General features: G+C 37.1%; 1 protein-coding gene across 8 annotated transcripts in view; it reads right to left on the reverse strand.

The window, feature by feature from the left end:
• LOC149256019 (fatty-acid-binding protein 2-like) overlaps positions 1 to 18157 on the reverse strand; it is a 262035-nt gene extending 243878 nt beyond the window's left edge. Inside the window, exons 1-2 of one of the 8 annotated variants that reach the window (XM_089460636.1) lie at positions 18064 to 18119; positions 17787 to 17884 (exon numbers count right to left, since the gene is read on the reverse strand). The gene's annotated coding sequence lies outside the window, so the exon portion shown is untranslated. The other 7 variants (XM_089460634.1, XM_089460637.1, XM_089460635.1 and 4 more) reach the window with 7 other exon arrangements.
• Positions 18158 to 19999: the final 1842 nt, after the last annotated feature.

The following is a 19999-nucleotide window of genomic DNA, read 5'->3' on the forward strand; positions in this document are numbered from 1 at the left end:
AGTCTTTGAGGTTGAACATTCCCGTGGAAGTTAAGGAAAATATTTGGAGAAGTGATTGCTACATTTTCATGAGATTGGAGCACTTTGTTGGAGTTTATTGCAAGCCATTTTCTAGAGCAACTTGGAGGGCATGGGGCATATTGGAGGTCGATTTTGAAAGTTCAAAATTTAGCCAAACCATTTCTGGGTTTTTGCAAAGGATCCTAGATATAAAGTTTCATGATTTTATGAGCACCAGAGGTGGGGTTTTCAGCCGTATCTTTGTAGCGGATAGTGCAAAATTATTGGGGATTGCGTAGGGCATATTGGAGGCCGAATTTGGGAGGTTGGATTCAGCCCAAACCCTTTATGGGTTTTTGACAAGGATCCCAGATATAAAGTTTCAGCATTTTCTGAGCACCAAAGACGGGGTTTCTTGCAATTCCTTTCTAGCCAGCAGTGTAGTTTCTAGGGACAACACAGAGCATTAGAGGAACAGTCATTTCCAACTTCGAGATTATTGTTTTATCACCTGGGTCCTGTGAAGCTTGCCCTTTAGGCAAGCCCAGGTGCATTTCTCCATATTATAGTACTTACTACATTTCATTAATAAATGGCTTAGTTGGTTCTCACTTCTGGAGTTTTAATAAGCATTTGTTGATTGTTTTTATTTCTAGTGTCACAAATCAATTTTATTTTTCATATCATTGTTCATTTAAGTTTGGAACATTACAGAATACATCTCCCATACCACAACGTCTCAAAACACACAGCCTACAAGAGGAATCAAAAATACATCTCTTGGACCACAAGGTCTCACAACACATAGCCTACAAAAGGAATCAACAATACATCTCCCAAACCACAAGGTCTCACAACACACAACCTACAAGAGGAATCGACAATACATCTCCCGGACCACAAGGTCTCACAGCACACAACCTACTGGAGGAATCAACAATACATCTCTCGGATCACAAGGTCTCACGGCACAGCCTACAGGAGGAATCAGCAATACATCTCCTGAACCACAAGATCTCACGACACAAGCCTACAGGAGATGGTCCATAATATGACGCTATGTAATCAGTGTTCCCTCTTCAAAGGGATTCTCAGTCATTCCAGATTCTTCATATAAACATCATGTTAAAATTGGCAACTAGGGCCAAACTCCATGTGGGTCATCTTATTTATGGCAGCTAATATTTTTTTTGGATCCCTCTCATTGAGAGGTGTAGGATTGATTTAAAGATCATCCGATTCCGAAAAGTATTCATGGAGTTATGAATTTATTTGCGTTATAAGGCAATTCGTCAAGGTTGCCCAGCAACCAAATAAACCCCACATGTGTTCAATGTTTTAGTATAAATAGAGATGGTCGTCAAGTCATTTCAACACACTCGGGATCTCTTCCTCTCTCTACTTGTCTTTAGGATTTAGGAGGAGAGATCCTAAGGAATAACGTTGCCCCGATCCAGAGGGCAGAAAGTCGGAACTACCGGAAAAGCCGAAAAAGACAGAAATGTCGGAATTGCCGAAAAAGTCGAAAAAGCCAGAAAAGCCGGAAATGCCGGAAAAGTCAGAACTGCCAGAAAAGTCGAAAATGCCGAAAATGCCAAAACTGCCGGAAAAGCTGGAACTGCCAGAAAAGTCAGAACAGTGAAGACTGCTGGGAACAGCAGGAACTGTCGGGAACAGCGAGAAATGCCAGAACCGCCGAGAACTGCCAAAACAGCTGGAGCATCTATCTTCGAAGGAGAGCAGCATGCAAGGGACAACTAGCATGCAGCAACAAGCATGCTAAGGACAACAAGCATGCTAGGGACAACAAGCAAGCAAGGGACAAAAAGAAAGCAAGGTGCAACCAACACATAGGTCAAGATGGCAACATGGTGCAACAATGGCACATAGTGCAGTACAGTGATGGGTACAGTCATGATTAATGAAGCGTGATGAGATGCAGCATAGTGATGATGGGTGCAGCACGGTGAGGTGCAAAATGGTGCAGCACAGTGAGGTGTAGCATGATGATGAAATACAGCACAACGATAGGTGGAGTCACCTTGGAGAATTAGTTGAAGCAGCATGTCTTCAACTGATCTCATGTATCATCTTCTTAGAGATGATCTATGCTCTTGTCTAGATAAGTCAAAGTGTTAACTTATGTTGTAAACGTACTATCTCTCTCTCTCTGTTGAACTATTGAAGAACATATAAGAAGAATTAATCAAGGGTTTCCCCACATTGAGGTTTGTCGCTGGCTAGCGCCACATCTTGTGTCCTCTTGTCTTGGCTTGTCTTCTGCGATTTATGTTTATGTTCTATCTACAGTTTACTTTAATGTTGATGTGATTGCTAATCTGGAAAAGATATGGAGCTAACTGTGAAAATTGAAATAAATTGCTCTAAGCATAGAACATACCTAAAATTAACATGGTATCAGAGCTGAGGTGAAGACAATGCCCAAGCAAGAGTGAAAGGACAAAAGGGCAAAAGGATCAGTGGATTCAGTGGATTCCTCATCCCTCTTCAAATTCACTAAGGGTGAAGTCGAAGCAGAGAATATTATCAAAATGGCACAGCGGAATATGGCCTACCTAAAGATCACTTCATTGGAAGACCAGATCTCAGGGTGGAAGGAAAGGCAGATAACTAGTTCAGCGATTATGCGAAGGAGTGTGCGAATGGTAGGGACACATCACTTGATGATGATAAAAATCATTCCAGGGATATCTTCAATGATCAAAGGAATGACAGGTAATGCAGGTCATTAAGGAAATGGCCGACTCTTCATAGAAAGCAAGGAACCCCAAGTATGGAGAATCAAATGTTGTTTCTGATAAGATACAGAAGCGTTATCTTGTATTGGCCATTTCCTTCAGATTCTTTGGGAATCTGGCTTATGGATTGTAGTGCTTCAAGGCACTTCATCGGATAGATGGGTGCACTCTCTAATTTGGTAGAGATGGAAACAATCGTGGGATTATACTTGGAGCCGATGCCACCTATCCCAGAAAGGGTGTAGGGAATGTTAACTCTCAATTGAATAAGGGTAACTCGATTCATTTACAGAATCTCTTTTATGTACCTGATCGCAAGAAGAACATAGTGTCCATCTCGGAAATAGAAGTCAAAGGTTTAAAGGTGGCATTCATCGATGGAAAGGTATGTGTTAAAAAATATAATTTTCAAAGATGCTTTTTCTCATGGGTTCAGGGTTGGCAATTTGTATCAAGTTGCGGGATGGTCCATTGGGGATCATGTCAATTAACATATCGCATCTATAACACCGGAGGTCTACCTATGGGGCCCTACCTGATGTGAGTCAAATGGTGATAGGGATGTCTGAATTCAACTAGAGCATGAAGGTACATGTCTGAGATGTACCGAAGGAAAATCTTATAAGGGGACCATTCCCCTCGTGCAGCAGGTCCAGAGGTTTGGAACAACCCGAGGAGTTTGAGATTCATGATCAGGAATCTCATGTATACAGGTGGAAGAAAGCCCTCTATGGCTTGAAGCATAACACCCCGAGCGTAGTATGAGAGGATTGATAGTTGTTTGATGAAGCTGAGATTCACTAGGAGTGAAATCGATCCAAACCATTACCCGAAGGTTGTGGATGATAGACCTCTCATACCGGCACCTTATGAGGACGACCTATTTCATAGGTGCAGACCCTCTCATTTGCAGAAGTAAGAGGGAGTTGGATTTAGGATGTGGAATGATATACTGCAAGCCTGTGACTACCTCGAGGATCTTAACTTTCAGAAGTTATATGGTAGTGATGTCGAACCAAATTTGGAAAATGCCTCTAAGTTGCATAAACTCATTCGCGTTGATGTTCTTGGTGAACTTCCGTCCGGACATATGTTTTGCAGTTAGCATGGTGAGCTCATATTTGGTTGAGCCTCACTGGTTTGGTGCCAAGAATCTTCTGAGATATCTTCGGGGCACAATCTCTCATGGATTGAGATACACTGTCGGAAATATGAAACTGCGTGATTATTCGAACGCTGACTGGGCAAGCAGTGTGGAGGATCACTAGAGCACTTCTCAATGCTGGTTCTCTTTGGATTCTGCGTCGATATCATGGATGAGTAGGAAGCAGAAGTCGGTTGCTATAAGCAACACCGAGACCGAATACATAGCTACGAGTAAGATCTCGTGTGAAGCTGCATGGTTGCAGAAGTTCTTAAGTGAGTTGTTTGTACACATGTTGAATACCACTCTGATTCTCTGTGACAACCAGAGGGGGGATTCGATTATTGAGGAATCCTGTATTCGATGATTGCTCCAGCAGATAGACATCAGATACTGCCTTATCTGCGATATGGTAAGTCGATGAGCAAGGAGGCTCCATCGCATTGAGACTGATGTACAGGTTGCAGACATTTTGTCAAAGCCCCGGGGAAAGGTCAAATCTATGACTTTCCCAAACGACTTGGAGTCGTTGAGAGACCTTCTTATAAGGGTCCTGCATGTTGCATGCATTGAGCTCTAGCAACTCTGGGGGGCTTGGGGTACTTACTGGAGCAACATACGACCACAGGGCGACTCACCCTCCCCTGGTGGTGCGCTATGAATAGGATGATTAGTTCTCTTGTGGGCCAAGATGATTAGTTCTCCCGTGGCAACTGTGGAACAGGATGATTAGTTCTCCTGTGGGCCAGGATGATTTGTTCTCTGTGGCGACTATGGAACAAGATGATTAGTTCTCCTGTGGGCCAGGATGATTTGTTCTCCGTGGCGACTGTGGAACAAGATGATTAGTTCTCCTGTGGGCCAAGATGATTAGTTCTCTGTGGCATCCACTGATAGGATGATTCGTTCTCTTGTGGACAGGATGATTAGTTCTCCTATTGAGGCATCCTACCCATGCAGTGTGGGACTCATGGGAAGTACCTCTCATGTGATCAATGAGCAGGGAAATGAGGATAGGGACCATAGTAGTACTATCGATGGACGCATCACTGTATCTACCGTACTCCCTATGCTAGGATGACATCCATTGATCTGGGATCAATGAAACTGATCTGGGATCAGTATGAGTGGTTTGAGACCCTCTCTTGTGACATTGATCTGGGATCAATGAACTGATCTGGGATCAGTATGAGTGGTTTGAGACACTCTTGTGACATTGATCTGGGATCAATGAAACTGATCTGTGATCAGTATGAGTGGTTTAAGACACTCTCTTGTGACATTGATCTGGGATCAATGAAACTGATTTAGGATCAGTATGAGTGGTTTGAGACACTCTCTTGTGATATTGATATGGGATTAATAAAATTAACTTCGGGTCAGTAAGAGTGATGTGACACTCTCTTCAGATGAAACTGACTTCGGGTCAGTAGAGAATGGTATGAGACATTCTCGATCAATTCTTCTTCCTCATGGTTCAGCAAAGCAGAGCTCAGCAGATCAAAGAAGAGCAGAGCTCAGCAGATCAGAGCAAAGCAAAGCAATGCAGGGCATTGATGGCAGGGATAGTACAGTCAGACATATGGATCAACGGATGGAGTTCTCCCTAGTTGAGAGGGAGTGTTAAAATTGGCAACTAGGGCCAAACTCCATGTGGGTCATCCTATTTATGGCAGCTGATATTTTTCTTGGATCCCTCTCATCGAGAGGTGTAGGATTGATTTAAAGATCATCCGATTCCGATAAGTATTCATGGAGTTATGAATTTATTTGCATTATAAGACAATTCGTCAAGGTCGGCCAACAGCCAAATAAACCCCACATGTGCTCAATGTTTTAGTATAAATAGAAGTGGCCTGCAAGTCATTTCAACACACTTGAGATCTCTTCCTCTCTCTACTTGTCTTTGGGTTTTAGTAGGAGTAGAGATCCTAAGGAATAACGTTGCCGTGATCCAGAGGATAGAAAGTCGAAACTGCCGAAAAAGCCGGAAATGCAGGAAAAGCCGAAAATGTCGGAAAAGCCGGAAAGTTGGAACTGCCAGAAAAGCCGGAAAAGCCAGAACTGCCAGAAAAGCTGGAAATGCCAGAAAAGCCAGAACTGCCAGAAAAGCCAGAAATGTCGAAAAAGTCGGAACTGCCAAAAAAGCCGGAACTGCCGGAAAAGCCAAAACTGACAAAAAAGCCAGAAATGTCGGAACTGCCGGAAAAGCTGGAACTGCCGGAAAAGCCGAAACTGCCGAAACTGCCGGGAACAGCCGGAACTACCAAAACTGTCGAGAACTGCCGAAACAGCTGGAGCATCTGTCTCCGAAGGAGAGCAGCATGCAAGGGACAACTAACTAACAGTATGGTACTTAGCAGCAAATACACCAAGCATGCAATGTTACAACTAGCATGCAAGGGACAACTAGCATGCAACAACTAGCATGCTAGCAACCAAAAGCATCCTAGGGACAACAAGCAAGCAAGGTGCAACCAACACATAGGTCAGGATGGCAACATGGTGCAACAATGGCACATGATGCAGTACAGTGATGGGTACAGTCATGATTAATGAAGTGTGATGAGATGCAGCATAGTGATGATGGGTGCAGCATGGTGCAGCGCAATGAGGTACAGCATGATGATGAAATGCAGCACAACGATAGGTGAAGGAGTCACCTTGGAGAATTAGTTGAAGCAGCATGTCTTCAACTGATCTCATGTATCATTTTCTTAGAGATGATCTATGCTCTTATCTAGATAAGTCAAAGTGTTGACTTCTGTTGTAAACGTACTATCTCTCTCTCTGTCTCTCTGTTGAACTATTGAAGAACATATAAGAAGAATTGATCAAGGGTTTCCCCACATTGGGGTTTGTCCCTGGCTAGCGCCACATCTTGTGTCCTCTTGTCTTGGCTTGTCTTCTGCGATTTATGCTTATGTTCTATCTGCAGTTTACTTTAATGTTGATGTGATTGCTAATCTGGAAAAGATATGGAGCTAACTATGAAAATTGAAATAAATTGCTCTAAGCATAGAACATACCTAAAATTAACACATCAGCAACTAGTTCAACATCATAAATGTAGCCATGGTGGATCTCAGTTCTTTATCAAAAACAACAACATTTAGTTGTTCATTCAACTTCAGCCAGGGCTTCTCTTAGAAGCAAACATCATCAACTATCAGCAGACAATAATAGCCCTTAGCAATGGCTTCTAAAAGAAGCAATCATCGACAACCATAGTATAGTCCAGTAGACAATAAGTGGCTTCTCACAGAGGCGAATGTCAATATCCATAGTTGAATCCAATAGATAATAAGTGGCTTCTCATAGAAGCAGTCATGAACAGCCATAGTAGAATCTAGCAGACTATAATCAAATCCAACAAATAAAAATAGACTTCAGGAGATGAACCAATCAGTGAATAAACCAAGTCAACATTAGAGTCTTGCAACTTCTTCAAATCGTTCATCATGGACATGTCGATGGACCTGCAATCCATTGTGCCAAAGATATCACCGGGATCATGCCTCAAAAGCAACTCCCTCTTACACAGAGGTCCTCTACATAACATAAAAAATCACAAACTCATCTTTAGCATATCTAGATCAACATCGGTATTCAAAACTTCTAGCCATCTTTATGGAAATGTGCTTCAATCAGACTTGATCTTGTTTGCTCCCTCTGAGTACAAGGCTCATCAATTTGTTCTTCCATCTATTTTCAATGATTGTCACACCTTGGCAGTCTTTATTATGTACCTGCAATCCTCAATAGGAGGCCATGGAAGAAAAAAAACAACCAAGCAAGCCAAGAGACTTATAATGAAATAATCAATAGAAACAATCAAGATAATACTTACCTTTTGAGAGTGTGTCAGCTCCCTCTTGGTCTTACCCTTCTTCAATCAAGTCACATCATCAACGAGTCCATATCATCATTATCATCAAGGAGTCTTGTCTATCAAGTCAAAATCATTATCATCAACAATGTGTCCACATCTACAACGTCATCAATGAGTCCACATCATTATCATCATCATCATCATCATCATCAACATCATCAATGTCATCAACGAGTCCACATCATCATTATCATCATCATCATCATCAACAACATCATCAAATGTCATCAACGAGTCCACATCACCATCATCATCAACAAGTAAGCATCAAGGAGTTCAGATCACCGTCAAGGAGTCTAATCACATCATCCATGCCTTCAAGGAGTTTACATCAATATCCACATCATCAAGAAGTCCATATTATTAACGAATCCACATTATCATCAAAGAGTTCACATCCACATCATCAAGGTGTTCATATTATCAAGGAGTTCAATCACATCATCCATATCATCAATAGGTCATACATCATTATTAACAAAGAGTACACGTCGTTAACATCATGACATACGCATCATTCAACAACAAGGAGTTATATATCAATCTTATAAAAAAATGTAACAAGGAGTTACATCATCAACAATAGGAATATATCATCATCAATATATTTATTCAACAAGGATATCAAACAGGCTTCAAGGATTCGGACTAAATTTATGCTAGGTCTAGACATGTGACTGGGATAAACTCCACAGATTATAGCACGAACTGCAATAGACTAGGAGCCTCTAAATGCTTGAACAACAGAGATAGGTAGCATGCAAAATAGAGTTAAGAGTCTGGATTTATAAGAGTGTCGCTTGTCACTGTGATAATTGCTTTAGACTCTTCAACACTTGCTTTAGATACCACAAAGAATGAGAGTCATATGGCTTGCATATGGCTGTTACAGTAAATAAATAAAGAGGGCACAGAGGCTCGCATTAGATGCCACAGAGATGAGATGCAAAAGAGTTGTCGCAAAATTTCTCATATAAAATGGAGATAAAGAGCCCAAAGTGGTCACCAATGAATTGTCTCAAACCACTTATTGCATGTTCACATTTAACCTATGCAAGAAGTTCCAGCTCACGCCGTATTTTTCAACAAACCCGGAAACAGTGTCTATGTATCCTTTAAACTCCATATACAACTCCATGACATGAGTACCTAGTTGAATGCCCCAATCTGGCATTTTGGTGAAGGATCCATATTGATACGTAAACTGCCATGGATATCCACTTGACAATTCGTCACAACATATTGAAATCTATACAATGTAGGTTAATTTTCCCTTAATCTCAAATACTTTAATAGTTGTTTTTTTATTAAATAAATTAAATAGTTGAAAAGCAAGAAATAGAGAAATAGAAAGAAATACACACACACCATGCAGAAGACACAAGTCTTGCCCTAGGAAACCCTTACGAGAGAAAACTCAACTAGAAGGAAAGGCAACTCTGCTCTCCTTTTTCTTATATAAAAATATGCAATTACAAAGGAAGAAGTACTCTATGGAGTTACCTAAGACATGTGGCCTACGATGTTGCTACAAAACCTTAACCCCCTCTATTTTGCTCTCTAACTTCCAGCCCCAAGTTGCTTTGCCCGTCCATGGAACAACATACAATAGCATAGAATGGATTATGGAACGCCTACAACTCCTAGTCGCCTAGTATTTAACATAGCCCAATAGCCAACTAGGGGTAAGGTTTGACTTCCCCGACCTTCAACTGGAGTTATGGTTTTGGACCTTCTAGAGTCTTCTTGAATCTTGAAAGTCCACATGTGGCTAGCCCCATTTGCATGAGTAAGGGGGGTTCATACCATGGTGATCAACATGATAACTCAACTTGCAAGAGACATAATTTTTGCATATAAACTCCAACTAATGCAATTTTTGCACCGTTGGAAAGGTCTTTAAGTGTATATCAACATCACAAGGCCCAACACTAAAGCAGGAAAGTTTTGACCCAAAGAAATGTTGTTTGATGCCTCAAAATGGCTCTAAAAGGTTTCAAACCCCAATTCTCCAAACTGAGATCCACTGTTAAAATGAAGTGCAAGCTTATTACTCCAATTTTTTTCACCCTGAAATCATCGAGATAAATGACATAATATAATGATCGTATCCAAATCACAAGTTTTTGATCTAAGAGTTGCTTCAGCACTTCCCCATTGTACATTTAGTCCCTCCGACCTGCTTTTGTGGTCTCTTGTTGAATATCAATAAATTATCTTATCGTATTTTGCTTTGACCTCTAAACCAATCGACCACTGAAATCACCAGAACTTTCACCCTATCTGAAATGTTACTTTTACCGGAACCTAATGTCAGAGATTTGAACCCGGATCGTCTTCACAACAAGCATTCCTACTTGCCTTTAGACAACAGGCTGAAGAATAACACTACATTAGTACATTACTAATTGATTTTATATGCATAACATGTGCTGTGAGTGGGGTGGGTACACTTTTCTTATTTCCAAACACTCTGGTAGCCCCCTTTCTACTTCCGTTTCCCATTCCCCTTTACTGTTAATGCTACAGAGATAATTCATGTGCATATTAGACTGCTCTGCCTAGTCATAACCAAGCGTATGCGGCGCCATAAGAGTTCAGTTAAAGATGCCTATTTTGCATGGCAGACTTTTTATTGTAAGTTGGCTAACCCTACTGAGGAAAAATAAAGGTAGACTGAACGTAGTCGTATTCTCTTAATAGGTATTTTTCAATTTGAATCTTTCACGCATTTAAGTGCTTAAAAGCTCAGAAGAAATAACCCGATTAATCATGGCATCGTTGTATTGCCATAGAGAAATTTAACTTGGCAATAAACAAAATATGACCAAATGATTGCTTGAGTTTCAGCTTAAACGTGGAAATGTTCATAATGTCAAACAATATATTCGAGGAATTCTTACCAAAAATGGCGCTAGATTGTATCTTCAGGGACCGAAGCAAAGGTGACTTAAAGTAACTTTTCCCACGAATCTTAAAACTAACAGCAAATGCCATCCATCTGTCAACGAAATAAAGATTCGCTGGGAGTTCAATTTAAATGCATAGGCAACAGAATCGGTAAATACTCAGAGGCGGAGATGTTCTTGTGATTTAATTATCTCGGAAGAAGCACCAATACGGCAGTTTAAATTTCGCTTTCCAAGGCGTGTGATGGGCCAGAAAACACCTGCGACTTACCATAAGGAAGATTGTCTACCCAGCGTTCCCTTTCATTCAGAGAAGCCAGTGATTCCTCCTCCGGAGTAGTATAGAAGCATTAGGAAAAGAATATCCTCACTCACACAGTGACTATGTCGGTGAAAGTCGGGTGCTTTTCGTACCCCACCGCCAATCTCGAGGTTTCTCGTGACATAAAGTCAAGGTTCAACTGTTTGTTCGTTTTGTGTGGTTTGTTTTTGTTTTTATATAAAAGTTTTGGCCAGTGGAGTTGTCTATAATGCGACTTTTTGAGATTCCGGTCATCGGCGGAAGAAATTGAGATGAAATCATAATTTGTTGCAGTTAAAATGGTTTTTTAACTGTATATTCGGATTCAGCACCCTGAAAAACCCCTGGGACGCTTTCATTGTGCAGAAACTAGTTATCAAACTTGGATTTCAATAAATTACTGCCGGATTTTCACCGGAAAAAATCGCCGGAAAGATTTTCAAAAAGTCGCGTTAAAGACTACGACGTTATTTATTATTTAGTGTAGTAATATAAATTAAATAGTAATTTAATAATTAACTTATGGAACATATTAAAATATTTATTTCATAATATATTATTATAAAAATTATTTAAATTATAATTTTATTTTATTTTATTATTAATTAGAGAAGTAATTAAATTATCATTTTTTATTTTTGTTATTAGTAATTAAAAATAATAATAATAGAATCACTGAAATTGGAAGCTCTAGAATTACAAGAATTTTGTTCCATGATATGTATTTCTTTTTCGATATGAATATTGGGATAATTTTCAATTTTATGTAGTTTGTAATCACATTTATAGCACTTGATGTGGACTAAGGGTATTATTTAAAACAATATATTAAACATAAAATTTTATTAGATATCATTTTTGGGATTCAACTGCGTTAAGTAAGTCATTCAAAGTATGACCATTTCCATGAGAGGTAGTCGTAAAGTGACTAATTTCTCATGATTTTTGAATAGTTCACTTAGCTTCCATGAGAGGTAGTCGTAAAGTGACTAATTTCTCATGATTTTTGAATAGTTCACTTAGCACTCATTGCATCGAGTGATGCTCACAGGGGTGAAGAAGTGGGATTGAAACTAGTGAAATGTGGAGAACGAATCACATAGCATCAATCATCACTTCCGGGGCTTGCACCCGGTAACCAGGACTTCCCAGGAGGTCACCCATCCCAGAACTCCTCTGGCTCAAGCGCGCTTAACTGTGGAGTTTTTCCCCACAATCAAGCCCACTTAGCTTGCTACCCCATTTGCAAAACCTTAGCAAGTATTGTGCCTCATGAACCATTCAAGTATTTTTATTTTATAATAGAGATTCTTAATTTGATGATGATGATGGTTAACGTCTTTTTAGACCAAACTTTGATCTATTGGACTTAAAGAAACGAATTATTTATTTTGATTTAAGATTTTATTCCTATGCTCAAAAAGCTTGGAGAGAAGCCTCCCGAGCTCACTATAATTTTGACATCGTAAAGGGCTAGGAAGGTAAGTATTGCAACAAAGATTATAAAACTGAAATCTAATGTGGTTGTACGCGGGGCACTATAAGAGGAAGTGATTTTCATCCTCGATGTTCATATTGTCACAGAGATGGCAGATCCTTTCCATCCATGGTATTTTGGGAATTGCCCAATGACCCGTTTCACTATGGAGCTCATGAGAGTTTATTTTAATCTTGGCTATATTAATTTTCTTCTTTGAGCTAGTTAAAACAAAGAGATACTTTTGATCTTCTAGGGTGGGGTTGATGACCTCTTTATAATATCTTAATTTTCTTTTAGCTGTTAAATCTTTCTCACACCACATTTTTTCTTTGAACTTAGAAGTAACAATATTTTTAATGTTATTAATGTTTTGTAATGCAACATTTTCATTGATCTCCCAATAGTTTAACCACGCCTTGGTGTCTTTATACCAACCTCGTTTGAGCCTTAGGTGGTTTTGGCTGGAATTTAAAGCTAGCTTAGGAAGTCTATGGTCTCCTTTGTTATTGAGCTTGTGCTTGTGTGGACTAAGTGTATTATTTAAAACAATATATTAAACATAAAATTTTAATTACATTTTATGATAGAGATTCTTAATTTGATGATGATGATGGTTAACGTCCCCTGAGACCAAACTTTGGTCTACCAGACCTAAAGAAACGAATTATTTAGTTTGATTTAAGATTTTATTCCTATGCTCAAAAAGCTTGGAGAGAAACCTCTTGAGCTCACTATAATTTTGACATCGTAAAAGGCTAAGAAGGTCAGTATTGCAACAAATATTATGAAACTGAGATCTAATGTGGTTGTACGCAGGCACTCTAAGAGGAAGTGATTTTCATCCTCAATGTTCATATTGTCATAGAGATGGCAGATCATTTCCATCCATGGTGTTTTGGGAACTGCTCAACAACCCGTTTCATGATGGAGCTCATGAGCTAATATGTACATTGGGATAATTGTCAATTTTGTCCCATAATATGTATTTCTTCTTTGATATGAATATTAGGATAAGTTTCAATTTTATGTACTTTGCAACCACGTTTATAGCACTCAATGTGGACTAAGGCTATTATTTAAAACAATATATTAAACATAAAATTTTAATTTCATTTTATGATGGAGATTCTTAATTTATAAATAAATGAATTTATGAAATATATTAAAATATTTTCATGATATATTATTATAAAAATTAATTAAATTATATTTTATTTCTTTATTATTATTAATTATAAAAAAATTAATATATAAATTAAATATATATATGTTTTAAAAAAATAATTTTTATGAAAATGAATTTATGAAATATATTAAAATATTTTTCATGATATATTATTGCAAATTATATATTATTTTATTTTTTATTATTATTAATTTAAAAAAAAAAATAATATGTAAGTTAAATATATATACGATTTTTAATTATAAAGGTTTAATTTGATTTTATCATAGATATTCTTAATTTGTAAATAAATTTTGTTAAAATATTATAGGTCATTATCAGAGCTTATCAATACTGCATGTTCAAAAAATTATAACGTATTTCATATGTCACTTTTTCATTTGATTTTTTCTTAATTAATCAATTTAATTAAAAGGGTGGAATGGGTATAACTACTTCTATGATAAGGAGTTGTCTTTAGTGCCACTTTTTGGACTTTTTGGTGCCGGCGGCAAAATTTGAGGTGAAATCTTGATTTGTGTTATTTAAACTAATTTTTTTATTGTAGATATGGATTCAACCCCTTGCAAAACCCCTATGGCGCTTCGATTGTGGTTACCCATCAAGCTTGTGATTTCAATAAATTCCTGCCAGATTTTAGATAAATTAGACAGGAAAAACCCACCGGAAAAACTTCTAAAAAGTCTCACTAAAGACAACTAGTTATGATAATATCACCTTTTCATTTGTGAATACTACTGAACATATTCATATTCTATGAAGATTAAATCTCTACAATCCATCTAATAACTATTTATAATTTAATTAAAATTTTGGAAATTTTGTTCCAAAATAGATATACTTATGGACTTATTATGTTGTGTAACAATAACTAATAAATTACATATATAACAAAAATTTATAAATATGTAGAATATTTAACTTTATTAAAATATAGTATTTTTATTATTTAATATAAAGGAATTAATAAAACTCATGGTTAAGAACTTTTTTTTCATTTTTTTAAGTCACAAGTTTAAATCTAGAGTAGGGATATACACACTTATATAAACTTAAAATATAAGAAAAAAAAAATTATATATATGGACAAATTTCAATTTTATTAAATATTTGATAAATTTATGTTTGAGATATTCTTGGGAGTGGGGTTTGAAAAACATTCACCTTTTTGGGTAAGTGTTGGTTAGGAAAAATCTATGGATGCTTCCAATGGAAAATTCTTTATGGTTCAAAGTCATGCAAGGAAAAAAAATTGTGATTAGTCCACATCTACAACATCATCAATGAGTCCACATCATTATCATCATCATCAACATCATCAATGTCATCAACGAGTCCACATCATCATTATCATCATCATCATCATCAACAGCATCAAATGTCATCAATGAGTCCACATCACCATCATCATCAACAAGTAAGCATCAAGGAGTTCAGATCACCGTCAAGGAGTCTAATCACATCATCCATGCCTTCAAGGAGTTTACATCAATATCCACATCATCAAGAAGTACATATTATTAACGAATCCACATCATCAGTCCACATTATCATCAAAGAGTTCACATCCACATCATCAAGGTGTTCATATTATCAAGGAGTTCAATCACATCATCCATATCATCAATGGGTCATACATCATTATTAACAAAGAGTACACGTCGTTAACATCATGACATACGCATCATTTAACAACAAGGAGTTATATATCAATCTTATAAAAAATGTAACAAGGAGTTACATCATCAACAATAAGAAATATATCATCATCAACATATTTATGCAACAGGGATATCAAACAGGCTTCAAGGATTCGGACTAAATTTATGCTAGGTCTAGACATGTGACTGGGATAAACTCCACAGATTATAGCACGGACTGCAATAGACTAAGAGCCTCTAAATGCTTGAATAACAAAGATAGGTAGCATGCAAAATAGAGTTAAGAGTCTGGATTTATAAGAGTGTCGCTTGTCACTGTGATAATTGCTTTAGACTCTTCAACACTTGCTTTAGATACCACAAAGAATGAGAGTCATATGGCTTGCATATGGGTGTTACAGCAAATAAATAAAGAGGCCACAGAGGCTCGCATTAGATGCCACAAAGATGAGATGCAAAAGAGTTGTCGCAAAATTTCTCATATAAAATGGAGATAAAGAGCCCAAAGTGGTCACCAATGAATTGTCTCAAACCACTTATTGCATGTTCACATTTAACCTATGCAAGAAGTTCCAGCTCACACTGTATTTTTCAACAAACCCACAAACAGTGTCTATGTATCCTTAAAACTCCATATACAGCTCCATAACATGAGTACCTAGTTGAATGCCCCAATCTAGCATTTTGGTTAGGGATCCATATTGATACGTAAACTGCCATGGATATCCACTTGACAATTCGTCACAACATATCTGATAAAATTATTGAAATCTATACAATGTAGGTTAATTTTCCTTTAATCTCAAATGCTTTAATAGTTGTTTTTTATTAAATAAACTAAATAGTTGAAAAGCGAGAAAATAGAGAAATAGAAAGAAATACACACACACCATGCAGAAGACACAAGTTTTGCCCTAGGAAACCCTTACGAGAGAAAACTCAACTAGAAGGAGAGGCAACTCTGCTCTCATTTTTCTTATATAAAAATATGCACTTACAAAGGAAGAAGTACTCTATGGAGTTACCTAAGACATGTGGCCTATGATGTTGCTAAAAAACCTTAACCCCCTCTATTTTGCTCTCTAACTTCCAGCCCCAAGTTGCTTTGCCCGTCCATGCAACAACATACAATAGCATAGAATGGATTATGGAACCCCTACAACTCCTAGTTGCCTAGTATTTAACATAGCCCAATAGCCAACTAGGGGTAAGGTTTGACTTCCCCGACCTTCAACTAGAGTTATGGTTTTGGACCTTCTAGAGTCTTCTTGAATCTTGAAAGTCCACATGTGGCTAGCCCCATTTGCATGAGTAATGGGGGTTCATACCATGGTGATCAACATGATAACTCAACTTGCAAGAGACATAATTTTTGCTTATAAACTCCAACTAATGCAGTTTTTGCGCCGTTGGAAAGGTCTTTAAGTGTATATCAACATCACAAGGCCCAACACTAAGGCAGGAAAGTTTTGACCCAAAGAAATGTTGTTTGATGCCTCAAAATGGCTCTAAAAGATTTCAAACCCCAATTCTCCAAACTGAGACCCACTGTTAAAATGAAGTGCAAGCTTATTACTCCGTTTTTTTCACCCTGAAATCATCGAGATAAATGACATAATATAATGATCGTATCCAAATCACAAGTTTTTAATCTAAGAGTTGCTTCAACACTTCCCCATTGTACATTTAGTCCCTCCTACCTGCTTTTGTGGTCTCTTGTTGAATATCAATAAATTATCTTATCTCTGGTTGAATATCAATAAATTATCTTATCGTATTTTGCTTTGACCTCTAAACCAATCGACCACTGAAATCACCAGAACTTTCACTCTATCTGAAATGTTACTTTTACCGGAACCTAATGTCAGAGATTTGAACCCGGATCGTCTTCACAACAAGCATTCCTACTTGCCTTTAGACAACAGCCTGAAGAATAACACTACATTAGTACATTACTAATTGATTTTATATGCATAACATGTGCTGTGAGTGGGGTGGGTACACTTTTCTTATTTCCAAACACTCTGGTAGCCCCCTTTCTACTTCCGTTTCCCATTCCCCTTTTCTGTTAATGCTACAGAGATAATTCATGTGCATATTAGACTGCTCTGCCTAGTCATAACCAAGCGTATGCGGCGCCATAAGAGTTCAGTTAAAGATGCCTATTTTGCATTGCAGACTTTTTATTGTAAGTTGGCTAACCCTACTGAGGAAAAATAAAGGTAGACTGAACGTAGTCGTATTCTCTTAATAGGTATTTTTCAATTTGAATCTTTCACGCATTTAAGTGCTTAAAAGCTCAGAAGAAATAACCCGATTAATCATGGCATCGTTGTATTGCCATAGAGAAATTTAACTTGGCAATAAACAAAATATGACCAAATGATTGCTTGAGTTTCAGCTTAAACGTGGAAATGTTCATAATGTCAAACAATATATTCGAGGAATTCTTACCAAAATTGGCGCTAGATTGTATCTTCAGGGACCGAAGCAAAGGTGACTTAAAGTAACTTTTCGCACGAATCTTAAAACTAACAGCAAATGCCATCCATCTGTCAACGAAATAAAGATTCGCTGCGAGTTCAATTCAAATGCATAGGCAACAGAATCGGTAAATACTCAGAGGCGGAGATGTTCTTGTGATTTAATTATCTCGGAAGAAGCACAAATACGGCAGTTTAGATTTCGCTTTCCAAGGCGTGTGATGGGCCAGAAAACACCTGCGACTTACCATAAGGAAGATCGTCTACCCAGCGTTCCCTTTCATTCAGAGAAGCCAGTGATTCCTCCTCCGGAGTAGTATAGAAGCATAAGGAAAAGAATATCCTCACTCACACAGTGACTATGTCGGTGAAAGTCGGGTGCTTTTCGTACCCCACCGCCAATCTCGAGGTTTCTCGTGACATAAAGTCAAGGTTCAACTGTTTGTTCGTTTTATGTGGTTTGTTTTTGTTTTTATATAAAAGTTTTGGCCAGTGTTATTTATTATTTAGTGTAGTAATATAAATTAAATAGTCATTTAATAATTAATTTATGGAACACATTAAAATATTTATTTCATAATATATTATTATAAAAATTATTTAAATTATAATTTTATTTTATTTTATTTTTTATTATTACTAATTAGAGAAGTAATTAAATTATATTTTTTATTTTTATTATTAATAATTAAAAATAATAATAATAGAATCACTGAAATTGGAAGCTCTAGAATTATAAGAATTTTGTTCCATGATATGTATAACTTCTTCGATATGAACATTGGGATAATTTTCAATTTTATGTAGTTTGTAATCACCTTTATAGCACTTGATGTAGATTAAGGGTATTATTTAAAACAATATATTAAACATAAAATTTTAATTTCATTTTATGATAGAGATTCTTAATTTGATGATGATGATGGTTAATGTCTCCTTAGACCAAACTTTGATCTATTGGACTTAAAGAAACGATTTATTTAGTTTGATTTAAGATTTTATTCCTATGCTCAAAAAGCTTGGAGAGAAGCCTCCCGAGCTCACTATAATTTTGACATCGTAAAGGGCTAGGAAGGTCAGTATTGCAACAAAGATTATAAAACTGAAATCTAATGTGGTTGTACGCGGGGCACTATAAGAGGAAGTGATTTTCATCCTCGATGTTCATATTGTCACAGAGATGGCAGATCCTTTCCATCCATGGTATTTTGGGAATAGCCCAACGACCCGTTTCACTATGGAGCTCATGAGAGTTTGTTCTAATCTTGGCTATATTAATTTTCTTCTTTGAGCTAGTTAAAACAAAGAGATACTTTTGATCTTCTAGGGTGGGGTTGATGACCTCTTTATAATATCTTAATTTTCTTTAGCTGTTAAATCTTTCTCACACCACATTTTTTCTTTGAACTTAGAAGTAACAATATTTTTAATGTTATTAATGTTTTGTAATGCAACATTTTCATTGATCTCCAAATAGTTTAACCACGCCTTGGTGTCTTTATACCAACCTCGTTTGAGCCTTAGGTGGTTTTGGCTGGAGTTTAAAGCTAGCTTAGGAAGTCTATGGTCTCCTTTGTGATTGAGCTTGTGCTTGTGTGGACTAAGTGTATTATTTAAAACAATATATTAAACATAAAATTTTAATTACATTTTATGATAGAGATTCTTAATTTGATGATGATGATGGTTAACGTTCCCTGAGACCAAACTTTGGTCTACCAGACCTAAAGAAACGAATTATTTAGTTTGATTTATGATTTTATTCCTATGCTCAAAAAGCTTGGAGAGAAACCTCTTGAGCTCACTATAATTTTGACATCGTAAAAGGCTAAGAAGGTCAGTATTGTAACAAATATTATGAAACTGAGATCTAATGTGGTTGTACGCAGGGCACTCTAAGAGGAAGTGATTTTCATCCTCAATGTTCATATTGTCATAGAGATCGCAGATCATTTCCATCCACGGTGTTTTGGGAACTGCTCAACAACTCGTTTCACGATGGAGCTCATGAGCTAATATGTACATTGGGATAATTGTCAATTTTGTCCCATAATATGTATTTCTTCTTTGATATGAATATTAGGATAAGTTTCAATTTTATGTACTTTGCAACCACGTTTATAGCACTCGATGTGGACTAAGGGTATTATTTAAAACAATATATTAAACATAAAATTTTAATTT

Source organism: Pinus tabuliformis, chromosome 7 (genome assembly GCF_031772625.1).
Source record: "Pinus tabuliformis cultivar Carrire ecotype Pingquan chromosome 7, CPIR1, whole genome shotgun sequence".
NCBI lineage: Eukaryota > Viridiplantae > Streptophyta > Pinopsida > Pinales > Pinaceae > Pinus > Pinus tabuliformis.